Source organism: Aegilops tauschii, chromosome 5, assembly GCF_002575655.3.
Source record: "Aegilops tauschii subsp. strangulata cultivar AL8/78 chromosome 5, Aet v6.0, whole genome shotgun sequence".
Classification (NCBI taxonomy): domain Eukaryota; kingdom Viridiplantae; phylum Streptophyta; class Magnoliopsida; order Poales; family Poaceae; genus Aegilops; species Aegilops tauschii.
The window spans coordinates 147,249,187-147,274,829 of record NC_053039.3 but is presented as its reverse complement, the minus strand read 5'-3'; positions in this window follow the sequence as shown (position 1 = coordinate 147,274,829).

The following is a 25,643-nucleotide window of genomic DNA, read 5'->3' as shown; positions in this document are numbered from 1 at the left end:
GTATGTTCTCGAAATGCGTTTGTCGAGTGCTCATTAAGAAAGTTTCTGAATGAACTTCTTAAGAAAAGTTCTCCAAAACTTCCCTATGAAAGAATCCTTTGAAGCATCTGGTCGTCATAAACGTTTTGACTACTTTTGGAGCCAAAACGGACTCCGTATGAGTCAGATATCCATGTTTCAGTTAACACTGGGCAAAACTGATTCCGAACGACAGTTACAAACTAGTTCTTGTGTAGTTGCATTCGATTTTTTCCATTCTACTTCACTAAACATCTCCATATGAGATCCAGTTACTTGTAGGGAAATGCAAGAGAGCTTAGTTCTGATGATGCACTAGGTCCATAGGTGGGACTTTGTGGATGTTCTCGAAATGCGTTTGTCGAGTGCTCATTAAGAAACTTTCTATACAAGTTTCTAAACGAACTCCTTAAGAAAAGTTCTGCAAAAGTTCCCTATGAAAGAATCCTTAGAAGCATCAGGTCGTCTCAAACGTTTTGACTAGTTCTGGAGCCAAAACGGACTCCGTATGAGTCAGATATCCATGTTTCAGTTAACACTTCGCAAAACTGATTCCGAACGACAGTTACAGACTAGTTCTTGTGTAGGTGCATTCGCATTTTTCCATTCTACTTCACTAAACATCTCCATATGAGATCCAATTACTTGTAGGGAAATGCAAGCGACCTCAGTTATGATGATGCACCAGGTCCATAGCTGGGACTTTGTGTATCTTCTCGAAATGCGTTTGTCGAGTGCTCATTAAGAAAGTTTCTATACAAGTTTCTGAACGAACTCCTTAAGAAAAGTTCTCCAAAAGTTCCCTATGAAAGAATCTTTTGAAGCATCTGGTCGTCACAACCGTTTTGACTACTTGTGGAGCCAAAACGGACTCCGTATGAGTCAGATATCCATGTTTCAGTTAACACTGGGCAAAACTGATTCCGAACGACAGTTACAGACTAGTTCTTGTGTAGTTGCATTCGATTTTTTTCCATTCTACTTCACTAAACATCTCCATATGAGATCCAATTACTTGTAGGGAAATGCAAGAGACCTCAGTTATGATGATGCACTAGGTCCATAGCTGGGACTTTGTGTATGTTCTCGAAATGCGTTTGTCGAGTGCTCATTAAGAAAGTTTCTATACAAGTTTCTGAACAAACTCCTGAAGAAAGTTCTCCAAATGTTCCCTATGAAAGAATCCTTTGAAGCATCTGGTCGTCAAAAGCATTTTGACTACTTGTGGAGCCAAAACGGACTCCGTATGAGTCAGATATCATTGTTTCAGTTAACACTGCGCAAAACTGATTCCGAACGACAGTTACAGACTAGTTCTTGTGTACCTGCATTCGATTTTTTCCATTCTACTTCACTAAACATCTCCATATGAGATCCAATTACTTGTAGGGAAATGCAAGCGACCTCAGTTATGATGATGCACCAGGTCCATAACTGGGACTTTGTGTATGTTCTCGAAATGCGTTTGTCGAGTGCTCATTAAGAAAGTTTCTATACAAGTTTCTGGAAAAACTCCTTAAGAAAATTCTCCAAAAGTTCCCTATGAAAGAATCGTTTGAAGCATCTGGTCATCACAAACGTTTTGACTACTTTTGGAGCCAAAATGGACTCCGTATGAGTCAGATATCCATGTTTCAGTTACCACTGCACAAAACTGATTCCGAACGACAGTTACAGACTAGTTCTTGTGTAGGTGCATTCGCATTTTTCCATTCTACATCACTAAACATCTCCATATGAGATCCAATTAGTTGTAGGGAAATGCAAGAGACCTCAGTTATGATGATGCACTAGGTCCATAGCTGGGACTTTGTGTATGTTATCGAAATGCGTTTGTCGAGTGCTCATTAAGAAAGTTTCTATACAAGTTTCTAAATGAACTCCTTAAGAAAAGTTCTCAAAAAGTTCCCTATGAAAGAATCCTTTGAAGCATCTGGTCATCACAAACGTTTTGACTACTTCTGGATCCAAAACGGACTCCGTATGAGTCAGATATCCATGTTTCAGTTAACACTGCGCAAAATTGATTCCGAACGACATTACACACTAGTTCTTGTGTAGTTGTATTCAATTTTTTCCAGTCTAGTTCACTAAACATATCCATATGAGATATGATTACTTGTAGCGAAATGCAAGAGACCTCAGTTATAATCATGCACTGGGTCCATAGCTGGGACTTTGTGTATGTTCTCGAAATGCGTTTGTCGAGTGCTCATTAAGAAAGTTTCTGAATGAACTTCTTAAGAAAAGTTCTCCAAAAATTCCCTATGAAAGAATCCTTTGAAGCATCTGGTCGTCATAAACGTTTTGACTACATTTGGAGCCAAAACGGACTCCGTATGAGTCAGATATCCATGTTTCAGTTAACACTGGGCAAAACTGATTCCGAACGACAGTTACAAACTAGTTCTTGTGTAGTTGCATTCCATTTTTTCCATTCTACTTCACTAAACATCTCCATATGAGATCCAGTTACTTGTAGGGAAATGCAAGAGAGCTTAGTTCTGATGATGCACTAGGTCCATAGGTGGCACTTTGTGGATGTTCTCAAAATGCGTTTGTCGAGTGCTCATTAAGAAACTTTCTATACAAGTTTCTGAACGAACTCCTTAAGAAAAGTTCTCCAAAAGTTCCCTATGAAAGAATCCTTAGAAGCATCAGGTCGTCTCAAACGTTTTGACTAGTTCTGGAGCCAAAACAGACTCCGTATGAGTCAGATATCCATGTTTAAGTTAACACTGCGCAAAACTGATTCCGAACGACAGTTACAGACTAGTTCTTGTGTAGGTGCATTCGCATTTTTCCATTCTACTTCACTAAACATCTCCATATGAGATCCAATTACTTGTAGGGAAATGCAAGCGACCTCAGTTATGATGATGCACCAGGTCCATAGCTGGGACTTTGTGTATCTTCTGGAAATGCGTTTGTCGAGTGCTCATTAAGAAAGTTTCTATACAAGTTTCTGAACGAACTCCTTAAGGAAAGTTCTCCAAAAGTTCCCTATGAAAGAATCTTTTGAAGCATCTGGTCGTCACAACCGTTTTGACTACTTGTGGAGCCAAAACGGACTCCGTATGAGTCAGATATCCATGTTTCAGTTAACACTGGGCAAAACTGATTCCGAACGACAGTTACAGACTAGTTCTTGTGTAGTTGCATTCGATTTTTTCCATTCTACTTCACTAAACATCTCCATATGAGATCCAATTACTTGTAGGGAAATGCAAGAGACCTCAGTTATGATGATGCACTAGGTCCATAGCTGGGACTTTGTGTATGTTCTCGAAATGCGTTTGTCGAGTGCTCATTAAGAAAGTTTCTATACAAGTTTCTGAACAAACTCCTGAAGAAAAGTTCTCCAAATGTTCCCTATGAAAGAATCCTTTGAAGCATCTGGTCGTCAAAAGCATTTTGACTACTTGTGGAGCCAAAACGGACTCCGTATGAGTCAGATATCATTGTTTCAGTTAACACTGCGCAAAACTGATTCCGAACGACAGTTACACACTAGTTCTTGTGTACCTGCATTCGATTTTTTCCATTCTACTTCACTAAACATCTCCATACGAGATCCAATTACTTGTAGGGAAATGCAAGCGACCTCAATTATGATGATGCACTAGGTCCATAACTGGGACTTTGTGTATGTTCTGAAATGCGTTTGTCGAGTGCTCATTAAGAAAGTTTCTATACAAGTTTCTGGACAAACTCCTTCATAAAATTCTCCAAAAGTTCCCTATGAAAGAATCGTTTGAAGCATCTGGTCATCACAAACGTTTTGACTACTTTTGGAGCCAAAATGGACTCCGTATGAGTCAGATATCCATGTTTCAGTTACCACTGCACAAAACTGATTCCGAACGACAGTTACAGACTATTTCTTGTGTAGGTGCATTCGCATTTTTCCATTCTACTTCAATAAACATCTCCATATGAGATCCAATTACTTGTAGGGAAATGCAAGAGACCTCAGTTATGATGATGCACTAGGTCCATAGCTGGGACTTTGTGTATGTTATCGAAATGCGTTTGTCGAGTGCTCATTAAGAAAGTTTCTATACAAGTTTCTAAATGAACTACTTAAGAAAAGTTCTCAAAAAGTTCCCTATGAAAGAATCCTTTGAAGCATCTGGTCATCACAAACGTTTTGACTACTTCTGGATCCAAAACGGACTCCGTATGAGTCAGATATCCATGTTTCAGTTAACACTGCGCAAAACTGATTCCGAACGATAGTTACACACTAGTTCTTGTGTAGTTGTATTCAATTTTTTCCAGTCTAGTTCACTAAACATATCCATATGAGATATGATTACTTGTAGCGAAATGCAAGAGACCTCAGTTATAATCATGCACTGGGTCCATAGCTGGGACTTTGTGTATGTTCTCGAAATGCGTTTGTCGAGTGCTCAGTAAGAAAGTTTCTGAATGAACTTCTTAAGAAAAGTTCTCTAAAACTTCCCTATGAAAGAATCCTTTGAAGCATCTGGTCGTCATAAACGTTTTGACTACTTTTGGAGCCAAAACGGACTCCGTATGAGTCAGATATCCATGTTTCAGTTAACACTGGGCAAAACTGATTCCGAACGACAGTTACAAACTAGTTCTTGTGTAGTTGCATTCGATTTTTTCCATTCTACTTCACTAAACATCTCCATATGAGATCCAGTTACTTGTAGGGAAATGCAAGAGAGCTTAGTTCTGATGATGCACTAGGTCCATAGGTGGGACTTTGTGGATGTTCTCGAAATGCGTTTGTCGAGTGCTCATTAAGAAACTTTCTATACAAGTTTCTGAACGAACTCCTTCAGAAAAGTTCTGCAAAAGTTCCCTATGAAAGAATCCTTAGAAGCATCAGGTCGTCTCAAACGTTTTGACTAGTTCTGGAGCCAAAACGGACTCCGTATGAGTCAGATATCCATGTTTCAGTTAACACTTCGCAAAACTGATTCCGAACGACAGTTACAGACTAGTTCTTGTGTAGGTGCATTCGCATTTTTCCATTCTACTTCACTAAACATCTCCATATGAGATCCAATTACTTGTAGGGAAATGCAAGCGACCTCAGTTATGATGATGCACCAGGTCCATAGCTGGGACTTTGTGTATCTTCTCGAAATGCGTTTGTCGAGTGCTCATTAAGAAAGTTTCTATACAAGTTTCTGAACGAACTCCTTAAGAAAAGTTCTCCAAAAGTTCCCTATGAAAGAATCTTTTGAAGCATCTGGTCGTCACAACCGTTTTGACTACTTGTGGAGCCAAAACGGACTCCGTATGAGTCAGATATCCATGTTTCAGTTAACACTGGGCAAAACTGATTCCGAACGACAGTTACAGACTAGTTCTTGTGTAGTTGCATTCGATTTTTTCCATTCTACTTCACTAAACATCTCCATATGAGATCCAATTACTTGTAGGGAAATGCAAGAGACCTCAGTTATGATGATGCACTAGGTCCATAGCTGGGACTTTGTGTATGTTCTCGAAATGCGTTTGTCGAGTGCTCATTAAGAAAGTTTCTATACAAGTTTCTGAACAAACTCCTGAAGAAAAGTTCTCCAAATGTTCCCTATGAAAGAATCCTTTGAAGCATCTGGTCGTCAAAAGCATTTTGACTACTTCTGGAGCCAAAACGGACTCCGTATGAGTCAGATATCCATGTTTCAGTTAACACTGCGCAAAACTGATTCCGAACGACAGTTACACACTAGTTCTTGTGTAGTTGTATTCAATTTTTTCCAGTCTAGTTCACTAAACATATCCGTATGAGATATGATTACTTGTAGCGAAATGCAAGAGACCTCAGTTATAATCATGCACTGGGTCCATAGCTGGGACTTTGTGTATGTTCTCGAAATGCGTTTGTCGAGTGCTCATTAAGAAAGTTTCTGAATGAACTTCTTAAGAAAAGTTCTCCAAAAGTTCCCTATGAAAGAATCGTTTGAAGCATCTGGTCATCACAAACGTTTTGACTACTTTTGGAGCCAAAATGGACTCCGTATGAGTCAGATATCCATGTTTCAGTTACCACTGCACAAAACTGATTCCGAACGACAGTTACAGACTAGTTCTTGTGTAGGTGCATTCGCATTTTTCCATTCTACATCACTAAACATCTCCATATGAGATCCAATTAGTTGTAGGGAAATGCAAGAGACCTCAGTTATGATGATGCACTAGGTCCATAGCTGGGACTTTGTGTATGTTATCGAAATGCGTTTGTCGAGTGCTCATTAAGAAAGTTTCTATACAAGTTTCTAAATGAACTCCTTAAGAAAAGTTCTCAAAAAGTTCCCTATGAAAGAATCCTTTGAAGCATCTGGTCATCACAAACGTTTTGACTACTTCTGGATCCAAAACGGACTCCGTATGAGTCAGATATCCATGTTTCAGTTAACACTGCGCAAAATTGATTCCGAACGACAGTTACACACTAGTTCTTGTGTAGTTGTATTCAATTTTTTCCAGTCTAGTTCACTAAACATATCCATATGAGATATGATTACTTGTAGCGAAATGCAAGAGACCTCAGTTATAATCATGCACTGGGTCCATAGCTGGGACTTTGTGTATGTTCTCGAAATGCGTTTGTCGAGTGCTCATTAAGAAAGTTTCTGAATGAACTTCTTAAGAAAAGTTCTCCAAAAATTCCCTATGAAAGAATCCTTTGAAGCATCTGGTCGTCATAAACGTTTTGACTACATTTGGAGCCAAAACGGACTCCGTATGAGTCAGATATCCATGTTTCAGTTAACACTGGGCAAAACTGATTCCGAACGACAGTTACAAACTAGTTCTTGTGTAGTTGCATTCCATTTTTTTCCATTCTACTTCACTAAACATCTCCATATGAGATCCAGTTACTTGTAGGGAAATGCAAGAGAGCTTAGTTCTGATGATGCACTAGGTCCATAGGTGGCACTTTGTGGATGTTCTCAAAATGCGTTTGTCGAGTGCTCATTAAGAAACTTTCTATACAAGTTTCTGAACGAACTCCTTAAGAAAAGTTCTCCAAAAGTTCCCTATGAAAGAATCCTTAGAAGCATCAGGTCGTCTCAAACGTTTTGACTAGTTCTGGAGCCAAAACAGACTCCGTATGAGTCAGATATCCATGTTTAAGTTAACACCGCGCAAAACTGATTCCGAACGACAGTTACAGACTAGTTCTTGTGTAGGTGCATTCGCATTTTTCCATTCTACTTCACTAAACATCTCCATATGAGATCCAATTACTTGTAGGGAAATGCAAGCGACCTCAGTTATGATGATGCACCAGGTCCATAGCTGGGACTTTGTGTATCTTCTGGAAATGCGTTTGTCGAGTGCTCATTAAGAAAGTTTCTATACAAGTTTCTGAACGAACTCCTTAAGGAAAGTTCTCCAAAAGTTCCCTATGAAAGAATCTTTTGAAGCATCTGGTCGTCACAACCGTTTTGACTACTTGTGGAGCCAAAACGGACTCCGTATGAGTCAGATATCCATGTTTCAGTTAACACTGGGCAAAACTGATTCCGAACGACAGTTACAGACTAGTTCTTGTGTAGTTGCATTCGATTTTTTCCATTCTACTTCACTAAACATCTCCATATGAGATCCAATTACTTGTAGGGAAATGCAAGAGACCTCAGTTATGATGATGCACTAGGTCCATAGCTGGGACTTTGTGTATGTTCTCGAAATGCGTTTGTCGAGTGCTCATTAAGAAAGTTTCTATACAAGTTTCTGAACAAACTCCTGAAGAAAAGTTCTCCAAATGTTCCCTATGAAAGAATCCTTTGAAGCATCTGGTCGTCAAAAGCATTTTGACTACTTGTGGAGCCAAAACGGACTCCGTATGAGTCAGATATCATTGTTTCAGTTAACACTGCGCAAAACTGATTCCGAACGACAGTTACACACTAGTTCTTGTGTACCTGCATTCGATTTTTTCCATTCTACTTCACTAAACATCTCCATACGAGATCCAATTACTTGTAGGGAAATGCAAGCGACCTCAGTTATGATGATGCACTAGGTCCATAACTGGGACTTTGTGTATGTTCTCGAAATGCGTTTGTCGAGTGCTCATTAAGAAAGTTTCTATACAAGTTTCTGGACAAACTCCTTCATAAAATTCTCCAAAAGTTCCCTATGAAAGAATCGTTTGAAGCATCTGGTCATCACAAACGTTTTGACTACTTTTGGAGCCAAAATGGACTCCGTATGAGTCAGATATCCATGTTTCAGTTACCACTGCACAAAACTGATTCCGAACGACAGTTACAGACTATTTCTTGTGTAGGTGCATTCGCATTTTTCCATTCTACTTCAATAAACATCTCCATATGAGATCCAATTACTTGTAGGGAAATGCAAGAGACCTCAGTTATGATGATGCACTAGGTCCATAGCTGGGACTTTGTGTATGTTATCGAAATGCGTTTGTCGAGTGCTCATTAAGAAAGTTTCTATACAAGTTTCTAAATGAACTCCTTAAGAAAAGTTCTCAAAAAGTTCCCTATGAAAGAATCCTTTGAAGCATCTGGTCATCACAAACGTTTTGACTACTTCTGGATCCAAAACGGACTCCGTATGAGTCAGATATCCATGTTTCAGTTAACACTGCGCAAAACTGATTCCGAACGATAGTTACACACTAGTTCTTGTGTAGTTGTATTCAATTTTTTCCAGTCTAGTTCACTAAACATGTCCATATGAGATATGATTACTTGTAGCGAAATGCAAGAGACCTCAGTTATAATCATGCACTGGGTCCATAGCTGGGACTTTGTGTATGTTCTCGAAATGCGTTTGTCGAGTGCTCAGTAAGAAAGTTTCTGAATGAACTTCTTAAGAAAAGTTCTCCAAAACTTCCCTATGAAAGAATCCTTTGAAGCATCTGGTCGTCATAAACGTTTTGACTACTTTTGGAGCCAAAACGGACTCCGTATGAGTCAGATATCCATGTTTCAGTTAACACTGGGCAAAACTGATTCCGAACGACAGTTACAAACTAGTTCTTGTGTAGTTGCATTCGATTTTTTCCATTCTACTTCACTAAACATCTCCATATGAGATCCAGTTACTTGTAGGGAAATGCAAGAGAGCTTAGTTCTGATGATGCACTAGGTCCATAGGTGGGACTTTGTGGATGTTCTCGAAATGCGTTTGTCGAGTGCTCATTAAGAAACTTTCTATACAAGTTTCTGAACGAACTCCTTAAGAAAAGTTCTGCAAAAGTTCCCTATGAAAGAATCCTTAGAAGCATCAGGTCGTCTCAAACGTTTTGACTAGTTCTGGAGCCAAAACGGACTCCGTATGAGTCAGATATCCATGTTTCAGTTAACACTTCGCAAAACTGATTCCGAACGACAGTTACAGACTAGTTCTTGTGTAGGTGCATTCGCATTTTTCCATTCTACTTCACTAAACATCTCCATATGAGATCCAATTACTTGTAGGGAAATGCAAGCGACCTCAGTTATGATGATGCACCAGGTCCATAGCTGGGACTTTGTGTATCTTCTCGAAATGCGTTTGTCGAGTGCTCATTAAGAAAGTTTCTATACAAGTTTCTGAACGAACTCCTTAAGAAAAGTTCTCCAAAAGTTCCCTATGAAAGAATCTTTTGAAGCATCTGGTCGTCACAACCGTTTTGACTACTTGTGGAGCCAAAACGGACTCCGTATGAGTCAGATATCCATGTTTCAGTTAACACTGGGCAAAACTGATTCCGAACGACAGTTACAGACTAGTTCTTGTGTAGTTGCATTCGATTTTTTCCATTCTACTTCACTAAACATCTCCATATGAGATCCAATTACTTGTAGGGAAATGCAAGAGACCTCAGTTATGATGATGCACTAGGTCCATAGCTGGGACTTTGTGTATGTTCTCGAAATGCGTTTGTCGAGTGCTCATTAAGAAAGTTTCTATACAAGTTTCTGAACAAACTCCTGAAGAAAAGTTCTCCAAATGTTCCCTATGAAAGAATCCTTTGAAGCATCTGGTCGTCAAAAGCATTTTGACTACTTGTGGAGCCAAAACGGACTCCGTATGAGTCAGATATCATTGTTTCAGTTAACACTGCGCAAAACTGATTCCGAACGACAGTTACAGACTAGTTCTTGTGTACCTGCATTCGATTTTTTCCATTCTACTTCACTAAACATCTCCATATGAGATCCAATTACTTGTAGGGAAATGCAAGCGACCTCAGTTATGATGATGCACCAGGTCCATAACTGGGACTTTGTGTATGTTCTCGAAATGCGTTTGTCGAGTGCTCATTAAGAAAGTTTCTATACAAGTTTCTGGAAAAACTCCTTAAGAAAATTCTCCAAAAGTTCCCTATGAAAGAATCGTTTGAAGCATCTGGTCATCACAAACGTTTTGACTACTTTTGGAGCCAAAATGGACTCCGTATGAGTCAGATATCCATGTTTCAGTTACCACTGCACAAAACTGATTCCGAACGACAGTTACAGACTAGTTCTTGTGTAGGTGCATTCGCATTTTTCCATTCTACATCACTAAACATCTCCATATGAGATCCAATTAGTTGTAGGGAAATGCAAGAGACCTCAGTTATGATGATGCACTAGGTCCATAGCTGGGACTTTGTGTATGTTATCGAAATGCGTTTGTCGAGTGCTCATTAAGAAAGTTTCTATACAAGTTTCTAAACAAACTCCTTAAGAAAAGTTCTCAAAAAGTTCCCTATGAAAGAATCCTTTGAAGCATCTGGTCATCACAAACGTTTTGACTACTTCTGGATCCAAAACGGACTCCGTATGAGTCAGATATCCATGTTTCAGTTAACACTGCGCAAAACTGATTCCAAACGACAGTTACACACTAGTTCTTGTGTAGTTGTATTCGATTTTTTCCAGTCTAGTTCACTAAACATATCCATATGAGATATGATTACTTGTAGCGAAATGCAAGAGACCTCAGTTATAATCATGCACTGGGTCCATAGCTGGGACTTTGTGTATGTTCTCGAAATGCGTTTGTCGAGTGCTCATTAAGAAAGTTTCTATACAAGTTTCTGAATGAACTTCTTAAGAAAAGTTCTCGAAAACTTCCCTATGAAAGAATCCTTTGAAGCATCTGGTCGTCATAAACGTTTTGACTACTTTTGGAGCCAAAACGGACTCCGTATGAGTCAGATATCCATGTTTCAGTTAACACTACGCAAAACTGATTCTGAACGATAGTTAGAGACTAGTTCTTGTGTAGTTGCATTCGATTTTTTCCCTTCAACTTCACTAAACATCTCCATATGAGATCCAATTACTTGTAGGGAAATGAAAGAGACCTCAGTTATGATGATGCACTAGGTCCATAGCTTGGACTTTGTGTATGTTCTCGAAATGCGTTTGTCGAGTGCTCATTAAGAATGTTTCTCTACAAGTTTCTGAATGAACTCCTTAAGAAAAGTTATCCAAAAGTTCCCTATGAAATAATCCTTGGAAGCATCTGGTCGTCAAAAACGTTTTGACTACTTGTGGAGCCGAAACGGACTCCGTATGAGTCAGATATCCATGTTTCAGTTAACACTGCGCAAACTGATTCCCAACGACAGTTACAGACTAGTTCTTGTGTAGTTGCATTCGATTTTTTCCTTCTACTTCACTAAACATCTCCATATGAGATCCGATTACTTGTAGGGAAACGCAAGAGACCTCAATTATGATGACGCACTAGGTCCATAGCTGGGACTTTGTGTATGTTCTCGAAATGCGTTTGTCGAGTGCTCATTAAGAATGTTTCTATACAAGTTTCTGAACGAACTCCTTAAGAAAAGTTCTCCAAAAGTTCCCTATGAAAGAATATTTTGAAGCATCTAGTTGTCACAAACGTTTTGACTACTTGTGGAGCCAAAACGGACTCTGTATGAGTCAGATATCCATGTTTCAGTTAACACTGGGCAAAACAGATTCTGAACGATAGTTACAGACTAGTTCTTGTGTAGTTGCATTCGATTTTTTCCATTCTACTTCACTAAACATCTCCATATGAGATCCAATTACTTGTAGGGAAATGCAAGAGACCTCAGTTATGATGATGCACTAGGTCCATAGCTGGGACTTTGTGTATGTTCTCGAAATGCGTTTGTCGAGTGCTCATTAAGAAAGTTTCTATACAAGTTTCTGAACAAACTCCTGAAGAAAAGTTCTCCAAAAGTTCCCTATGAAAGAATCCTTTGAAGCATCTGGTCGTCAAAAGCATTTTGACTACTTGTGGAGCCAAAACGGACTCCGTATGAGTCAGATATCATTGTTTCAGTTAACACTGCGCAAAACTGATTCCGAACGACAGTTACAGACTAGTTCTTGTGTACCTGCATTCGATTTTTTCCATTGTACTTCACTAAACATCTCCATAGAGATCCAATTACTTGTAGGGAAATGAAAGAGACCTCAGTTATGATGATGCCATTTTTCTATCGCTGGGACTTTGTGTATGTTCTCGAAATGCGTTTGTCGAGTGCTCATTAAGGAAGTTTCTATACAAGTTTCTGAACGAACTCCTTAAGAAAAGTTCTCCAAAAGTTCCCGAATCCTTTGAAGCATCTGGTCATCACAAACGTTTTGACTACTTGTGGAGCCAAAACGGACTCCGTATGAGTCAGATATCCATCTTTCAGTTAACACTGCGCAAAACTGATTCCGAACGACAGTTACAGACTAGTTCCTGTATAGTTGCATTCGATTTTTTCCATTCTACTTCACTAAATATCTCCATATGAGATCCAATTACTCGTAGGGAAATGCAGGAGACCTCAGTTATGATGATGCACTAGGTCCATAGCTGGGACTTTGTGTATGTTCTCGAAATGCGTTTGTCGAGTGCTCATTAAGAATGTTTCTACACAAGTTTCTGAACGAACTCCTTAAGAAAAGTTCTCCAAAAGTTCCCTATGAAAGAATCCTTTGAAGCATCTGGTCGTCACAAATGTTTTGACTACTAGTGGAGCCAAAACGGACTCCGTATGAGTCAGATATCCATCTTTCAGTTAACACTGCGCAAAACTGATTCCGAACGACAGTTACAGACTAGTTCCTGTATAGTTGCATTCGATTTTTTCCATTCTACTTCACTAAATATCTCCATATGAGATCCAATTACTCGTAGGGTAATGCAGGAGACCTCAGTTATGATGATGCACTAGGTCCATAGCTGGGACTTTGTGTATGTTCTCGAAATGCGTTTGTCGAGTGCTCATTAAGAAAGTTTCTATACAAGTTTCTGAACGAACTCCTTAAGAAAAGTTCTCCAAAAGTTCCCTATGAAAGAATCCTTTGAAGCATCTGGTCATCACAAACGTTTTGACTACTTTTGGAGCCAAAATGGACTCCATATGAGTCAGATATCCATGTTTCAGTTACCACTGCACAAAACTGATTCCGAACGACAGTTACAGACTAGTTCTTGTTTAGTTGCATTCGATTTTTTCCATTCTACTTCACTAAACATCTCCATATGAGATCAAATTACTTTTAGGGAAATGCAAGAGACCTCAGTTATGATGATGCACTAGGTCCATAGCTGGGACTTTGTGTATGTCCTCGAAATGCGTTTGTCGAGTGCTCATTAAGAAAGTTTCTATACAAGTTTCTGAATGAACTTCTTAAGAAAACTTCTCCAAAACTTCCCTATAAAGAATCCTTTAAGCATCTGGTCGTCATAAACATTTTGACTACTTTTGGAGCCAAAACGGACTCCGTATGAGTCAGATATCCATGTTTCAGTTAACACTGGGCAAAACGGATTCCGAACAACAGTTACAGACTAGTTCTTTCGTAGTTGCACTCATTTTTTTTCCATTCTACTTCACTAAACATCTCCATATGAGATCCAGTTACTTGTAGGGAAATGCAAGAGACCTTAATTCTGATGATGCACTTGGTCCATAGGTGGGACTTTGTGTATGTTCTCGAAATGCGTTTGTCGAGTGCTCATTAAGAAACTTTCTATACATGTTTCTGAACGAACTCCTTAAGAAAAGTTCTCCAAAATTTCCCTATGAAAGAATCCTTAGAAGCATCAGGTCATATCAAACGTTTTGACTACTTGTGGAGCCAAAACGGACTCCGTATGAGTCAGATATCCATGTTTCAGTTAACACTGCGCAAACTGATTCCCAACGACAGTTACAGACTAGTTCTTGTGTAGTTGCATTCGATTTTTTTCCTTCTACTTCACTAAACATCTCCATATGAAATCCGATTACTTGTAGGGAAATGCAAGAGACCTCAATTATGATGATGCACTAGGTCCATAGCTGGGACTTTGTGTATGTTCTCGAAATGCGTTTGTCGAGTGCTCATTAAGAAAGTTTCTATACAAGTTTCTGAACGAACTCCTTAAGAAAAGTTCTCCAAAAGTTCCCTATGAAAGAATCTTTTGAAGCATCTGGTCGTCACGAACGTTTTGACTACTTGTGGAGCCAAAACGGACTCCGTATGAGTCAGATATCCATGTTTCAGTTAACACTGGGCAAAACTGATTCCGAACGACAGTTACAGACTAGTTCTTGTGTAGTTGCATTCGATTTTTTCCATTCTACTTCACTAAACATCTCCATATGAGATCCTATTACTTATAGGGAAATGCAAGAGACCTCAGTTATGATGATGCACTAGGTCCATAGCTGGGACTTTGTGTATGTTCTCGAAATGCGTTTGTCGAGTGCTCATTAAGAAAGTTTCTATACAAGTTTCTGAACAAACTCCTGAAGAAAAGTTCTCCAAAAGTTCCCTATGAAAGAATCCTTTGAAGCATCTGGTCGTCAAAAGCGTTTTGACTACTTGTGGAGCCAAAACGGACTCCGTATGAGTCAGATATCATTGTTTCAATTAACACTGCGCAAAACTGATTCCGAACGACAGTTACAGACTAGTTCTTGTGTACCTGCATTCGATTTTTTCCATTCTACTTCACTAAACATCTCCATATGAGATCCGATTACTTGTAGGGAAATGCAAGAGATATCAGTTATGATGATGCACTAGGTCCATAGCTGGGACTTTGTGTATGTTCTCGAAATGCGTTTGTCGAGTGCTCATTAAGAAAGTTTCTATACAAGATTCTGAACGAACTCCTTAAGAAAAGTTCTCCAAAAGTTCCCTATGAAAGAATCTTTTGAAGCATCTAGTTGTCACAAATGTTTTGACTACTTGTGGAGCCAAAACGGACTCTGTATGAGTGAGATATCCATGTTTCAGTTAACCCTGGGCAAAACTGATTCCGAACGACAGTTACAGACTAGTTCTTGTGTAGTTGCATTTGATTTTTTCCATTCTACTTCACTAAACATCTCCATATGAGATCCAATTACTTGTAGGGAAATGCAAGAGACCTCATTTATGATGATGCACTAGGTCCATAGGTGGGACTTTGTGTATGTTCTCGAAATGCGTTTGTCGAGTGCTCATTAAGAAAGTTTCTATACAAGTTTCTGAACGAACTTCTTAAGAAAAGTTCTCCAAGAGTTCCCTATGAAAGAATACTTTGAAGCATCTGGTCGTCACAAACGTTTTGCCTACTTGTGGAGCATAAACGGACTTTGTATGAGTCAGATATCCATCTTTCAGTTAACACTGCGCAAAACTGATTCCGAACGACAGTTACAGACTAGTTCTTGTATAGTTGCATTCGATTATTTCCATTCTACTTCACTAAACCTCTCCATATGAGATCCAATTACTTGTAGGAAAATGCAAGAGACCTCAGTTATGATGATGCACTAGGTTCATAGCTGGGACTTTGTGTTTGTTCTCGAAATGTGTTTGTCGAGTGCTCATTAAGAAAGTTTCTATACAAGTTTCTGAACGAACTCCTTAAGAAAAGTTCTCCAAAAGTTTCGTATGAAAGAATCCTTTGAAGCATCTGGTCGTCACAAACGTTTTGACTACTTGTGGAGCCAAAACGGACTCCGTATGAGTCAGATATCCATCTTTCAGTTAACACTGCGCAAAACTTATTCCGAACGACAGTTACAGACTAGTTCTTGTGTAGTTGCATTCGATTTTTTCCATTCTACTTCACTAAACATCTCCATATGAGATCTGATTACTTGTAGGGAAATGCAAGAGACCTCAGTTATGATGATGCACTAGGTCCATAGCTGGGACTTTGTGTATGTTCTCGAAATGCGTTTGTCGAGTGCTCATTAAGAAAGTTTCTATACAAGTTTCTGAATGAACTCCTTAATAAAAGTTCTCCAAGAGTTCCCTATGAAATAATCCTTGGAAGCATCTGGTCGTCACAAAAGTTATGACTACTTGTGGAGCCAAAACGGACTCCGTATGAGTCAGATATCCATGTTTCAGTTAACACTGCGCAAACTGATTGCGTACGATAGTTACAGACTAGTTCTTGTGTAGTTGCATTCGATTTTTTCCTTCTACTTCACTAAACATCTCCATATGAGATCCGATTACTTGTAGGGAAATGCAAGAGACCTCAATTATGATGACGCACTAGGTCCATAGCTGGGACTTTGTGTATGTTCTCGAAATGCGTTTGTCGAGTGCTCATTAAGAAAGTTTCTATACAAGTTTCTGAACGAACTCCTTAAGAAAAGTTTTCCAAAAGTTCCCTATGAAAGAATCCTTTGAAGCATTTGGTCGTCACAGACGTTTTGACTACTCGTGGATCCAAAACAGACTCCGTATGAGTCAGATATCCATGTTTCAGTTAACACTGCGCAAAACTGATTCCGAACGACAATTACAGACTAGTTCTTCTGTAGTTGCATTCGATTTTTTCAAGTCTACTTCACTAAACATCTCCATATGAGATCCGATTATTTGTAGGGAAATGCAAGAGACCTCAGTTATGATGATGCACTAGGTCCATAGCTGGGAGTTTGTGTATGTTCTCGAAATGCGTTTGTCGAGTGCTCATTAAGAAAGTTTCTATACAAGTTTCTAAATGAACTCCTTAAGAAAAGTTCTCCAAAAGTTCCCTATGAAAGAATCCTTTGAAGCATATGTTCGTGACAAACGTTTTGACTACTTGTGGAGCCAAAACGGACTCCGTATGAGTCAGATATCCATGTTTCAGTTAACACTGCGCAAAACTGATTCCGAACGACCCTTACAGACTAGTTCTTCTGTAGTTGCATTCGATTTTTTCAAGTCTACTTCACTAAACATCTCCATATGAGATCCGATTACTTGTTGGGAAATGCAAGAGACCTCAGTTATGATGATGCACTAGGTCCATAGCAGGGACTTTGTGTATGTTCTCGAAATGCGTTTGTCGACTGCTCATTAAGAAAGTTTCTCTACAAGTTTCTGAACGAACTCCTTAAGAAAAGTTCTCCAAAAGTTCCCTATGAAAGAATCCTGTGAAGCATCTGGTCGTCACAAACGTTTTGACTACTTGTGGAGCCAAAACGGACTCCGTATGAGTCAGATTTCCATGTTTCAGTTAACACTGCACAAAACTGATTCCGAACGACAGTTACAGAATAGTTCTTGTGTAGTTGCATTCGATTTTTTCCATTCCACTTCACTAAACATCTCCATATGAGATCCAATTACTTGTAGGGAAAATGCAAGAGACCTCAGTTATGATGACGCACTAGGTCCATAGCTGGGACTTTGTGTATGTTCTCGAAATGCGTTTGTCGAGTGCTCTTTAAGAAAGTTTCTATACAAGTTTCTGAACGAACTCCTTAAGAAAAGTGCTCCAAAAGTTCCCTATGAAAGAATCCTTTGAAGCATCTGGTCGTCACAAACGTTTTGACTACTTGTGCAGCCAAAAAGGACTCCATATGAATAAGATATCCATGTTTCAGTTAACACTGCGCAAAACTGATTCCGAACGACAGTTACAGACTAGTTCTTGTGTAGTTGCATTCGATTTTTTCCAGTCTACTTCACTAAACATCTCCATATGACATCCGATTACTTGTAGGGAAATGCAAGAGACCTCAGTTATGATGATGCACTAGGTCCATAGCTGGGACTTTGTGTATGTTCTCGAAATGCATTTGTCGAGTGCTCATTAAGAAAGTTTCTATACAAGTTTCTGAACGAACTCCTTAAGAAAAGTTCTCCAAAAGTTCCATGTGAAAGAGTCCTTTGAGGCATCTGGTTGTCACAAACGTTTGGACTACTTGTGGATCCGAAACGGACTCCGTATGAGTCAGATATCCATGTTTCAGTTAACACTGCGCAAATCTGATTCCGAACGACAGTTACAGACTAGTTCTTAGGTAGTTGCATTCGATTTTTTCCATTCTACTTCACTAAACATCTCCATATGAGATCCGATTACTTGTAGGGAAATGCAAGGGAGCTCAGTTATGATGACGCACTAGGTCCATAGCTGGGACTTTGTGTATGTTCTCGAAATGCGTTTGTCGAGTGCTCATTAAGAAAGTTTCTATACAAGTTTCTGAACGAATTCCTTGAGAAAAGTTCTCCAAAAGTTCCCTATGAAATAATCATTTGAAGCATCTGGTCGTCACAAACGTTTTGACTACTTGTGGATCCAAAACGGACTCCGTATGACTCAGATATCCATGTTTCAGTTAACACTGCGCAAAACTTATTCCGAACGACAGTTACAGACTAGTTCTTCTGTAGCTGCATTCGATTTTTTCCATTCTACTTCACTAAACATCTCCATATGAGATCCGATTACTTGTAGGGAAATGCAAGAGACCTCAGTTATGATGATGCACTAGGTCCTTAGCTGGGACTTTGTGTATGTTCTCGAAATGCGTTTGTCGAGTGCTCATTAAGAAAGTTTCTATACAAGTTTCTGAATGAACTCCTTAAGAAAAGTTCTCCAAAAGTTCCCTATGAAAGAATCCATTGAAGCATCTGGTCGTCACAAACGTTTTGACTACTTGTGGAGCCAAAAAGGACTCCGTATGAGTGAGATATCCATGTTTTAGTTAACACTGCGCAAAACTGATCCCGAACGACAGTTACAGACTAGTTCTTGTGTAGTTGCATTCGATTTTATCCATTCCACTTCACTAAAAATCTCCATATGAGATCCGATTACCTTTAGGGAAATGCAAGAGACCTCAGTTATGATGACGCACAAGGTCCATAGCTGGGACTTTGTGTATGTTCTCGAAATGCGTTTGTCGAGTGGTCATTAAGAAAGTTTCTGTACAAGTTTCTGAACGAACTCCTTAAGAAAAGTTCTCCAAAAGTTCCCTATGAAAGAATCCTTTGAAGCATCTGGTTGTCACAAACGTTTTGACTACTTGTGGATCCAAAATGGACTCCGTATGAGTCAGATATCCATGTTTCAGTTAACACTGCGCAAAGCTGATTCCGAACGACAGTTACAGACTAGTTCTTGTGTAGTTGCATTCGATTTTTTCCATTCTACTTCACTAAACATCTCCATATGAGATCCGATTACTTGTAGGGAAATGCAAGAGACCTCAGTTATGATGATGCACTAGGTCCATAGCTGGGACTTTGTGTATGTTCTCGAAATGCATTTGTCGAGTGCTGATTAAGAAAGTTTCTATACAAGTTTCTGAACGAACTCCTTAAGAAAAGTTCTCCAAAAGTTCCCTATGAAAGAGTCCTTTGAAGCATCTGGTTGTCACAAATGTTTGGACTACTTGTGGATCCAAAACGGACTCCGTATGAGTCAGGTATCCATGTTTCAGTTAACACTGCGCAAATCTGATTCCGAACGACATTTACAGACTAGTTCTTGTGTAGTTGCATTCGATTTTTTCCATTCTACTTCACTAAACATCTCCATATGAGATCCGATTACTTGTAGGGAAATGCAAGGGAGCTCAGTTATGATGAAGCACTAGGTCCATAGCTGGGACTTTGTGTATGTTCTCGAAATGCGTTTGTCGAGTGCTCATTAAGAAAGTTTCTATACAAGTTTCTGAACGGATTCCTAGAGAAAAGTTCTCCAAAAGTTCCCTATGAAATAATCATTTGAAGCATCTGGTCGTCACAAACGTTTTGACTACTTGTGGATCCAAAACAGACTCCGTATGAGTCAGATATCCATGTTTCAGTTAACACTGCGCAAAACTGATTCCGAACGATAGTTACAAACTAGTTCTTCTGTAGCTGCATTCGATTTTTTCCATTCTACTTCACTAAACATCTCCATATGAGATCCGATTACTTGTAGGGAAATGCAAGAGACCTCAGTTATGATGATGCACTAGGTCCTTAGCTGGGACTTTGTGTATGTTCTCGAAATGCGTTTGTCGAGTGCTCATTAAGAAAGTTTCGATACAAGTTTCTAAATGAACTTCTTAAGAAAAGTTCTCCAAAAGTTCCCTATGAAAGAATCCATTGAAGCATCTGGTCGTCACAAATGTTTTGACTACTTGTGGAGCCAAAAAGGACTCCGTATGAGTGAGATATCCATGTTTTAGTTAACACTGCGCAAAACTGATCCCGAACGACAGTTACAGACTAGTTCTTGTGTAGTTGCATTCGATTTTATCCATTCTACTTCACTAAACATCTCCATATGAGATCCGATTATCTTTAGGGAAATGCAAGAGACCTCAGTTATGATGACGCACAAGGTCCATAGCTGGGACTTTGTGTATGTTCTCGAAACGCGTTTGTCGAGTGGTCATTAAGAAAGTTTCTATACAAGTTTCTGAACGAACTCCTTAAGAAAAGTTCTCCAAAAGTTCCCTATGAAAGAATCCATTGAAGCATCTGGTTTTCACAAACGTTTTGACTACTTGTGGAGCCAAAAAGGACTCCGTATGAGTGAGATATCCATGTTTTAGTTAACACTGCGCAAAACTGATCCCGAACGACAGTTACAGACTAGTTCTTGTGTAGTTGCATTCGATTTTATCCATTCTACTTCACTAAACATCTCCATATGAGATCCGATTACCTTTAGGGAAATGCAAGAGACCTCAGTTATGATGACGCACAAGGTCCATATCTGGGACTTTGTGTATGTTCTCGAAATGCGTTTGTCGAGTGGTCATTAAGAAAGTTTCTATACAAGTTTCTGAACGAACTCCTTAAGAAAAGTTCTCCGAAAGTTCCCTATGAAAGAATCCTTTGAAGCATCTGGTTGTCACAAACGTTTTGACTACTTGTGGATCCAAAACGGACTCCGTATGAGTCAGATATCCATGTTTCAGTTAACACTGCGCAAAACTGATTCCGAACGACAGTTACAGACTAGTTCTTGTGTAGTTGCATTCGATTTTTTCCATTCTACTTCACTAGACATCTCCATATGAGATCCGATTACTTGTAGGGAAATGCAAGGGACCTCAGTTATGATGACGCACTAGGTCCATAGCTGGGACTTTGTGTATGTTCTCGAAATGCGTTTGTCGAGTGCTCATTAAGAAAGTTTCTATACAAGTTTCTGAATGAACTCCTTGAGAAAAGTTCTCCAAAAGTTCCCTATGAAATAATCCTTTGAAGCATCTGGTCGTCACAAACGTTTTGACTACTTGTGGATCCAAAACGGACTCCGTATGAGTCAGATATCCATGTTTCAGTTAACACTGCGCAAAACTGATTCTGGACGACAGTTACAGACTAGTTCTTCTGTAGCTGCATTCGATTTTTTCCATTCTACTTCACTAAACATCTCCATATGAGATCCGATTACTTGTAGGGAAATGCAAGGAACCTCAGTTATGATGACGCACTAGGTCCATAGCTGGGACTTTGTGTATGTTCTCGAAATGCGTTTGTCGAGTGCTCATTAAGAAAGTTTCTATACAAGTTTCTGAACGAACTCCTTAAGAAATGTTCTCCAAAAGTTTCCTATGAAAGAATCCATTGAAGCATCTGGTCGTCAAAAATGTTTGGACTACTTGTGGAGCCAAAAAGGACTCCATATGAGTCAGATATCCATGTTTTAGTTAACACTGCGCAAACTGATTCCGAACGACAGTTACGGACTAGTTCTTGTGTAGTTGCATTCGATTTTATCCATTCTACTTCACTAAACATCTCCATATGAGATCCGATTACTTGTAGGGAAATACAAGAGACCTCAGTTATGATGACGCACTAGGTCCATAGCTGGGACTTTGTGTATGTTCTCGAAATGCGTTTGTCGAGTGCTCATTAAGAAAGTTTCTATACAAGTTTCTGAACGAACTCCTTAAGAAAAGTTTTCCAAAAGTTCCCTATGAAAGAATCCTTTCAAGCATCTGGTCGTCACAGACGTTTTGACTACTCGTGGATCCAAAACGGACTCCGTATGAGTCAGATATCCATGTTTCAGTTAACACTGCGCAAAACTGATTCCGAACGACAATTACAGACTAGTTCTTCTGTAGTTGCATTTGATTTTTTCAAGTCTACTTCACTAAACATCTCCATAGGAGATCCGATTATTTGTAGCGAAATGCAAGAGACCTCAGTTATGATGATGCACTAGGTCCATAGCTGGGACTTTGTTTATGTTCTCGAAATGCGTTTGTCGACTGCTCATTAAGAAAGTTTCTATACAAGTTTTTGAACGAACTCCTTATGAAAAGTTCTCCAAAAGTTCCCTATGAAAGAATCCTTTGAAGCATCTGGTCTTCACAAACGTTTTGACTACTTGTGGAGCCAAAACGGACTCCGTATGAAACAGATACCCATGTTTCAGTTAACACCGCGCAAAACTGATTCCGAACGACATGTACAGACTAGTTCTTGTGTAGTTACATTCGATTTTTTCCATTCTACTTCACTAAACATCTCCATATGAGATCCGATTACTTGTAGGGAAATGCAAGGAACCTCACTTATGATAATGCACTAGGTCCATAGCTGGGACCTTGTGTATGTTCTCGAAATGCGTTTGTCGAGTGGTCATTAATAAAGTTTCTATACAAGTTTCTGAACGAACTCCTTAAGAAATGTTCTCCAAAAGTTCCCAATGAAAGAATCCATTGAAGCATCTGGTCATCAAAAATGTTTGGACTACTTGTGGAGCCAAAAAGGACTCCATATGAGTCAGATATCCATGTTTTAGTTAACACTGCGCAAACTGATTCCGAACGACAGTTACAGACTAGTTCTTGTGTAGTTGCATTCGATTTTATCCATTCTACTTCACTAAACATCTCCATATCAGATCCGATTACTTGTAGGGAAATACAAGAGACCTCAGTTATGATGACGCACTAGGTCCATAGCTGGGACTTTGTGTATGTTCTCGAAATGCGTTTGTCGAGTGCTCATTAAGAAAGTTTCTATACAAGTTTCTAAACGAACTCCTTAAGAAAAGTTTTCCAAAAGTTCCCTATGAAAGAATCCTTTCAAGCATCTGGTCGTCACAGACGTTTTGACTACTCGTGGATCCAAAACGGACTCCGTATGAGTCAGATATCCATGTTTCAGTTAACACTGCGCAAAACTGATTCCGAACGACAATTACAGACTAGTTCTTCTGTAGTTGCATTTGATTTTTTCAAGTCTACTTCACTAAACATCTCCATATGAGATCCGATTATTTGTAGGGAAATGCAAGAGACCTCAGTTATGATGATGCACTAGGTCCATAGCTGGGACTTTGTTTATGTTCTCGAAATGCGTTTGTCGACTGCTCATTAAGAAAGTTTCTATACAAGTTTCTGAACGAACTCCTTATGAAAAGTTCTCAAAAAGTTCCCTATGAAAGAATCCTTTGAAGCATCTGGTCTTCACAAACGTTTTGACTACTTGTGGAGCCAAAACGGACTCCGTATGAAACAGATACCCATGTTTCAGTTAACACCGCGCAAAACTGATTCCGAACGACATGTACAGACTAGTTCTTGTGTAGTTACATTCGATTTTTTCCATTCTACTTCACTAAACTTCTCCATATGAGATCCAATTACTTGTAGGGAAATGCAAGAGACCTCAGTTATGATGATGCACTAGGTCCATAGCTGGGACTTTGTGTATGTTCTCGAAATGCGTTTGTCGAGTGGTCATTAAGAAAGTTTCTATACAAGTTTCTGAACGAACTCCTTAAGAAAAGTTTTCCAAAAGTTCCCTCTGAAAGAATCCTTTGAAGCATCTGGTCGTCACAGACGTTTTGACTAGTGGTGGATCCAAAACGGACTCTGTATGAGTCAGATATCCATGTTTCAGTTAACACTGCGCAAAACTGATTCCGAACGACAATTATAGACTAGTTCTTCTGTAGTTGCATTTGATTTTTTCAAGTCTACTTCACTAAACATCTCCATATGAGATCCGATTATTTGTAGGGAAACGCTAGAGACCTCAGTTATGATGCTGCACTAGGTCCATAGCTGGGACTTTGTGTATGTTCTCGAAATGCGTTTGTCGAGTGCTCATTAAGAAAGTTTCTATACAAGTTTCTGAACGAACTCCTTAAGAAAAGTTCTCCAAAAGTTCCCTATGAAAGAGTCCTTTGAAGCATCTGGTTGTCACAAACGTTTGGACTACTTGTGGATCCAAAACGGACTCCGTATGAGTCAGATATCCATGTTTCAGTGAACACTCCGCAAAACTGTTCCGTACGACAGTTACAGACTAGTTCTTGTGTAGTTGTATTCGATTTTTTCTATTATACTTCACTAAACATCTCCATATGAGATCCAATTACTTGTAGGGAAATGCAAGAGACCTCAGTTATGATGACGCACTAGGCCCATAGTTGGGACTTTGTGTATGTTCTCGAAATGCGTTTGTTGAGTGCTCATTAAGAAAGTTTCTATACAAGTTTCCGAACGAACTCCTTAAGAAAAGTTTTCCAAAAGTTCCCTATGAAAGAATCCTTTGAAGCATCTGGTCGTCACAGACATTTTGACTACTCGTGGATCCAAAACGGACTCCGTATGAGTCAGATATCCATGTTTCAGTTAACACTGCGCAAAACTGATTCCGAACGACAATTACAGACTAGTTCTTCTGTAGTTGCATTTGATTTTTTCAAGTCTACTTCACTAAACATCTCCATATGAGATCCGGTTATTTGTAGGGAAATGCAAGAGACCTCAGTTATGATGATGCACTAGGTCCATAGCTGGGACTTTGTGTATGTTCTCGAAATGCGTTTGTCGACTGCTCATTAAGAAAGTTTCTATACAAGTTTCTGAACGAACTCCTTATGAAAAGTTCTCCAAAAGTTCCCTACGAAAGAATCCTTTGAAGCATCTGGTCTTCACAAACGTTTTGACTACTTGTGGAGCCAAAACGGACTCCGTATGAAACAGATACCCATGTTTCAGTTAACACCGCGCAAAACTGATTCCGAACGACATGTACAGACTAGTTCTTGTGTAGTTACATTCGATTTTTTCCATTCTACTTCACTAAACATCTCCATATGAGATCCAATTACTTGTAGGGAAATGCAAGAGACCTCAGTTATGATGATGCACTAGGTCCATAGCTGGGAGTTTGTGTATGTTCTCGAAATGCGTTTGTCGAGTGGTCATTAAGAAAGTTTCTATACAAGTTTCTGAACGAACTCCTTAAGAAAAGTTCTCCAAAAGTTCCCTATGAAATAATACTTTGAAGCATCTGGTCGTCACAAATGTTTTGACTACTTGTGGATCCAAAATGGACTCCGTATGAGTCATATATCCATGTTTCAGTTACACTGCGCAAAACTGATTCCGAACGACAGTTACAGACTAGTTCTTCTGTAGTTGCATTCGATTTTTTCCATTCTACTTC